The following is a 6,479-nucleotide window of genomic DNA, read 5'->3' on the forward strand; positions in this document are numbered from 1 at the left end:
CTGTCAGTGGCTACAGGCTAGATCTGCAATAAGCTGGACTGCCTCAAGCTGTGAGTGTGAGGTGAAAGGAGAACTGCTAGCCACCCCTCTGGTCCCCCTCAAGTTCTCCCCCTTTTGTGGAGCTGAAACCCTGCAGGGCTTCATGGAGGTCTTATAAAGAGTAGGAGGCATGGGATGCTAATGAATTGCCTTCTCTCCAGCTAGGAGCTAAGGGCATAGGTTCCTCCTCCTGTTGCTTAAGTTTATTGTCTAACCAGCTACTGACATTTGTGACCTGAACAGCCCTGCTAAATGCTGGCAAGCCTACCACCTGAGCTGGTGAAATATTCAGAATAGTGGGGTTCATTATCCCAGGTCAAAGCAGGAGCAATCTGGCATCCTGTGGCCAGAAGTAGCCACTACCTGATCCATCCCAGGACCACTCAAGGATGACCAAAGCAAAGGAACCTTTTGTGTAAATTATTTCTTATTTCAGTGTTCATCTCAGAAAAACTGCAGGCTAACTCCTCTCACATCTTAAACGAATTCTCTTTCCACTGGGGGAGATCAAGCATGTGCAACTCATCTGTTTGACGTACAGTGAAAGAGAAAAACAACGTCATAGACTCACAGTGCCTATTAAAGCAATTCTCCCCGCACTCCCCCTACTCCTAATGCAATGCAAATTGGAGGCACTGGTTTATTTTTATAGCCTTAGCCCCACCTCCCCTCAAGTTAGGCAGTGCATGAAATAGACCAGCTAATTTGGACCAAGAATTTCAATTGCCTGGAAAATGAAGGTGCTGAAAACCAAATAGCATCAGCAGGAGATTTACTCCCAAATCACTGACTTGTCAGGTGCTAAACACCATCTCCTGGATGTGCTGCTGCTTTTCAGACTGTCCAAAACGAGCTGGAATTCTTTATTAATGCCAAACTCATTCTCAGGAAAGAAAAGTCAAAAGGACAAGGGGGAAAAAACCCCAGAACTCTCAGCTGAGTGGTGATGGGAAAATATTTTGTTACTGAGGTTGCATCATGGGATTTTATAGTTTGAACTTCAGTTGCTGTCTCTTCCATGGCAATTAAGGAGCTATGCTAAATGCTGGGTGGACCTTGCCAGGGAGGACTAAATAAAAAGTATGCCATTCAGTTTTGGCATCAGTGGGTGTGTCTACACGTACAATTAATCCAAAGTAATAAACTCCAGAGCATATCTGCCAGAGTTTATTGCTCCCGGCTGTACTGTTTGCATGTACACCCAGGACCACAGCACGTTGAGCTGGGTCTGAGCAGCCCTAGTTGGCAGATGGGGTCAGCCTGCCAATCTGGGGCTGCTCCCCCCAGCTCAGTGTGCTGCGGAGGAGCTGGCTGGGGCATAAGGGTGCTCCAGTGTGGGGCTAGCCAGCAGGCAGCCCCTGCACTGAAGCACCCTTGTGCCCCAGCCAGCCAGGTCAGCATCTACACGTGTTACTGCAGAGCGGCAGAATTGTACTTGTATTTACAAGTACTAACCTGCTGCAGAATTAATTAGTTTACCCCTGCCTAATAGCATGGCACATGTAGATGCTCAGATGTTTACTGTGAGCTAATTAGGCAGCTCCACATTAAAGGTCTCTTATAGACACGCCCAGTGTTTTCCTAATCTGTAACCAGCATTTCTAGTTGCCTACCGAAAAACTAGTATTTGTGGTAAGGACAATGTCTGACACCCTGGCCATGACCTAAGCTTGCTATCTTTCTTTCTGTGCTCATTAATACAACAAAGGAAACTGCATGGTACCGTGTCTTAGTTGAGTTCCACCAGTCTTCAAACCCTCCCAGCGTGGTTCCTGCTACATCCAGGCAGCTTTGTAGTATCCTGAAGTTGCCATCACAGATTCAGGCACCAAAAATGAGTGGTTCTAAGGCCAGTTCCTAGTGGAAAATGTTCAACAATAATCAAGTTCAGTTTTCATCCTAAATTACTTCTTGTCCAAACAGTCAAGGACTGACAAGATTATAGAGACCAGACCACCTGACCTGTATAAGGATATCAGTACACTACCTGCAATGGGTTCCTAGTATAGACCCAGCCCTACTAGCAAAGCTGTAGCAAGCGTGCAATCTTTCCCCTGAGTGTAACAAGCTAGAAGAGTAAAAGCCAGCATAGCTATATCAACACTACAGACTTGGACCAGCACAGCTCTGTCAATCAAGTATCACATGTCTTCACAACCCTGAGCAACATAGGTGTGCCAGCAGAAGGCTATAGTGTAGGTTAGCCTCTTCATTATAGGTAATTGCCCTAGAACAGGGTAAATGCTTATCATGGAAAGAGAGTACTATTCTGTACACATTCTGTGGATACACACATAACATTATTATTATAAGTCATGTATACACAGCTTCATAGTGTCCATGTTTAATTCTAAATGTAAAGTAAGACCTGGTTTCTGAGGGTTTTGCAGTGTGATTCCAATAAATATGATAGGGAAAACAATGCCTACGTACTAAAGTGCACAAGCAGACAAATACATTTGTAGGAGGAGGCAGAAGAGTTAAAAACAAGAGGGACCCTAACTATGCATACCCAGCATCACCAGAGCATCACTGGTTTTGTGAGGGGAAGGAAGAAAGGTTTATTATTTCTCAAACAGAGACTTGGAAGAACAAGGGAGAAAACTCGTGACACAAGGAGGAGACTGCTTTCAAATGCACAGAGTAGGGTGAAAGAAACCACAAAATTGAGAGTAGAAGGAAACACAGGCAGCATTCAAAGAAAAAAGGTTTGAGCAGGGTATGCAGCCCAACAGAGCTGAGGAAGGCAAGGAAGGTGAGATACACACACAGAAGCGAACTGTGGAGGACCTGAAAAGAGAATTTGCACTGAGAGGGTGGAGCAGCAGCAGCAGTAGGAGATGATTTTAGCAGCAGTAGTATGCTAAAGAGGCTGAAGGAGGGGCTGGGCTGGGAAGCCCTTTGGCCTATCAATTCTGACATCTTTCACTGATGTTTAATGTCACATAATCTTTTTTTCCAGTTTCCACCCATTTACCACTTCCTAGAGGCTTCAATGGCTAGTTGTTTAGAAACCTTTAGGAAAAAAGTTCTTCCATTTCAGAAACCAAAGCACTCAATGTCACATGCAGGAAACTGTGGGATTTAGTCATATCTAAAGATAATAGGGTCACAAGTTTTTCTATATTTACTGCTAAAGCTGTGAAGGGAAACGCTGATTTGCAGGTTCCTATTCAGCCCCATGTGCTCTGATGACCTGCACTGGCAGAGACTGACAAATAGTAAGTGGCTGTTGTTCCACCTAGGGGAACATGGTAATTGCTGGCATGCAATAAAGTGTGTTCAAGCAGTGCTGCTAACACACCTTGAGACAGAGGTCTGTAAATAACATACATGCACCACCTTTCAAATCAAAGTGCTTTGCAAAAATTAATTAAAAAAAATACTCCAGCTCTGGGTGATAGGATTTGTGACATCCCTTTTGCAGATGGGCAACCCAGAGTGTAGAGCAGAGGTTGTCAACCTTTCTAGACCCAAGGAGCACCTCAGAAAATGCCAACTCTTAAATTTTCACTTGGTTTTTGAGTGCAGAAAAATACTTGAGCAATTCTTCTGTGGCAAAGAGCTCAGCAAGCCCACAGCAGAGCAGAATGCTTTTCATGCTACAGATTCCTATTTAAAATCTCTAGGTTTATCTTGGAAATCACGCTTGCATTCCTTACAGTGCTGACATTGCATGGCACCCTCTGGCATCCCATGAAAGGATCTCCAGGCACCTTGGCTGAGAATCACTGTGCAGATCACTGGTTCTCAACCACGTTAGACTCACGGCGCCCCTCCATAACTTTCCTGAACGTAGCAGCACCCTATTTGAAAAACTAATTTCACTTCTTTTTAATGACAGGAAAAAGAAACGCTGTAATAAAGCACCATGTCTGCTGCCAGGAGCTTAGAAGCAGCATTGCGGGGCAGAACAGGCATGATACACTGGATTTCCCAGTGGAAATCTCCAGGTTTATTTGGGTGTTGGTCTAAGGACAAAGGCAAACAAGGTCCTTTGAGTAAATGTGATATATTTTATAGTTGGAAGAATTGTCCATTGCAAGCTTTTGGGCACAGGTGCCCTTCCTCAGGCATAGGGAAAGTCTGCTGGTGTTTGTCTACTCTCTAGGGTCAAAGGGAACCTTAAGCCAATATGCAAAATGCAGGTCTGTGAAAATGCAAATGCATGGCAGGGGATGCACGCCAGGTTTATCTGGTGAATCCCATGTAAGTGGCCATGTCTACACAAGATGCTGACTGCACAGCTGTTACTGCACAGTCATTTAGTACTTGCATGCCCAAGTACTAAATGCAGTCATTTAGTACTTGCATGCCCAAGTACGAAATGACTGCTCAGTAAGTGGAGCTACTGCTCAGTAGCGTCCCAACACAGCTTCCTGGTGATGCTGACTGTGTAGTAGCTCGTTACTACTGCACAGTAGTGTCACATAACGGTTTGTGCCATGTGACACTACTGCACAGTAGTAACGAGCTACTGCGCAGTAAGCATCTCATGTAGACACAGCCAGTGTGTATACGCTGCGCAGTACTCATCTTGCCTGCTGCGTTTAAGAGGATCTCAGGGAGTGGGGGGCCCCTGGTTAAGAGTCATGGCAGTAGGGAACCACAGCAGGGCAGAAGGGGTGTGACACACAGAATTCCCATTGAAAATCCCTGGGTTTGTCCGGCAAGCCTCTGCACCCTTCACAGCACTTGTCTCACCTGCCACCCTTAGGAGGATCTCAAAGGAGGGGACACCCCTGGCTGAGAGTCATGGCAGGGGGGAACCACAGCAGGGCAGAACAGGTACGACACACTGGGTTCCTGTGGGAAATCTCTGGGTTTATCTGGTGACCCCCACGTGTTTGCCCACCTTACAGCACCAGTGTCGCCCGACGACTTTCCGACTGTTGGGGAGGGGAAGGGGGGCGGGGTTGAGAATCAGGGCAGTAGCGGATGTCCGCAGGGCAGAACAGTTGTGACACTGTGGGTTCATAGTAGAAAACTCTGGGTTTGTCTGGCGAATCTGGCATAAGTGTTTGCACCCCTATTGCTTCCGATCCTCCCTGCCGTGCATCTGTGTTTTCACAGACCTGCATTTTGCATCTTGGCTTAAGCTTCCATTTCGACCCAGGAGAGAAGGCAAACAGCAGACGACTCCCTGGGCACGTCTACACAAGACGCTTACTGTGTATTGGCCTAGTAACACAGTAGCGTGTCACGGCAAAAATCATGCTAATAGACTACTGCACAATGTTATTAAGCTAACACTCAGTAAGCATCACTAAATCACCATGTGCTGGTGCTACTGTGCAGTAACTCTAGGTACTGCGCATTTAGTTGGTGCTTTATTAAGGACATACTAAACCAAATGCACAGTATCTAAGGAGCAGTAGGGCGTGTCTACACACGTATCTTAAATTTACTGTGCAGTACGTTACTGTACAGTAAGCAGGAATAGACCGGTGTCTACATGTGCAGGCATTGAAGTGCAATAACTCTCTGTAGGATTAAAGTTAGTCCCAAGTCAGTCCACACACAGAGTAATACTGTGCAGCAAGGTGTCTACACGTGCCTTACTGTGTGGTAACTAATTGGGTGTAAATTTGATACCTGTATGATGCAGGTATCAAATTTACATTCAAGTTGGTGTAAGTCACCATAGCTACTGCACAGTACAGGGTTGCACATGTAGGGTGGCAATTGCAGTTACTGTGCAGTAAATGTGCATGCCGAGATGTGCCCTTAATGAATGTGTAGACGCACCCCGGATGCCCCAAAGCTTGCAAAGAACAATTTCCTCAAGGAAATAAAAATTTCCCCTCTGGTCCAGTAAGAGAGATCACATTTCCCCTGGCCTGCCAGGTCTTCAGGGGGCCTGGAGAAACGGACCCTGGCCGAGAGCACGGCGGGAGGGCGCCACACGTGGTTCCTGCGGGAAGCCCACGGGTTTATCTGGTGACTCCCGTGAAGTGGCTGCCCGCTCGGCCACCTTCACAGGGTCGGGGGGGGTGGTCTCGGTGGAGTCAGGGCATGGGGGCGGCAGCGGAGAGAGGGAAGGAACCCGGACCCTGCACCTCCCCCACGACGCGGCGTCTGCCCCTTTAAGCGCCGGTAGCTGAGCCGCGCAGCCAGGGAATCCCTCCTGGAACGCGTCATCCGAACCAAGGAAACCCGCGCTCGCGTAGTCGCACGCACATGCCCATTTTTGGCAACACACGCCAATGGAACGAACCAATCGGAGTGTGGGGGGAGGCACCACACTGAGCACGCGGGGGCGGTTCCTGCTGCCGCCTCCCCCCCGCGGGCGTGGTGCCTCCCGGCTGGGGGGAGGGGGGCCAGCTCCACCCCCCGCGCAGGTGGCGGGGCCGGAGGGTGGTGACGCGCGGCCGCACATGGCGGGGGGGGCGCGTGGCGGGGAAGTCGTGCCCGGCCCGGGCGTGCCTGTGAGCGGGGGG

General features: G+C 48.3%; 1 long non-coding RNA gene across 2 annotated transcripts in view; it reads right to left on the minus strand.

Moving 5' to 3' along the window:
* Positions 1-6,479, minus strand: part of LOC106722805 — a 26,815-nt gene that overhangs the window by 19,651 nt on the left and 685 nt on the right. Inside the window, exons 2-3 of one of the 2 annotated variants that reach the window (XR_001358810.2) lie at positions 1,763-1,896; positions 266-565 (exon numbers count right to left, since the gene is read on the minus strand). This is a non-coding gene — a long non-coding RNA (uncharacterized LOC106722805). Of the gene's footprint in view, positions 1-265; positions 566-1,762; positions 1,897-6,479 lie in introns of those variants that run through there. The other variant, XR_003096308.1, reaches the window with a different exon arrangement.

Source organism: Alligator sinensis, unplaced genomic scaffold (genome assembly GCF_000455745.1).
Source record: "Alligator sinensis unplaced genomic scaffold, ASM45574v1 scaffold138_1, whole genome shotgun sequence".
Classification (NCBI taxonomy): Eukaryota; Metazoa; Chordata; order Crocodylia; family Alligatoridae; genus Alligator; species Alligator sinensis.